The sequence below is a fragment of the Ochotona princeps genome, chromosome 9 (genome assembly GCF_030435755.1).
Source record: "Ochotona princeps isolate mOchPri1 chromosome 9, mOchPri1.hap1, whole genome shotgun sequence".
Lineage (NCBI taxonomy): Eukaryota > Metazoa > Chordata > Mammalia > Lagomorpha > Ochotonidae > Ochotona > Ochotona princeps.
The window spans coordinates 76827204-76827480 of record NC_080840.1 but is presented as its reverse complement, the minus strand read 5'-3'; positions in this window follow the sequence as shown (position 1 = coordinate 76827480).

Below are 277 nucleotides of genomic sequence, written 5' to 3'. Positions count from 1 at the left end.
GCAACGCGACGCGGGAAGGCCTGGCCAGACCACCCCGCCCACGACGCGCGCGCGCGCCTGGGGCTTCCAGGCGCAGCCCGCCCTCACGTCTTGTGGCCAACCAACGGCCACTTCCTGCCTCCTTCTAGACCAATCCCCGCAGTCCACGAAGAATAGCCCTAGGGGGCGTATGGGAAGGTGTCTGAAGTGACGGCCACATCGACCAACCGGGTCTCGGAGCCTGCGCGATGGGGCGGGGCTTGGCGCTCGTCGCAGCTATTCAACAACGAGGGGCGGG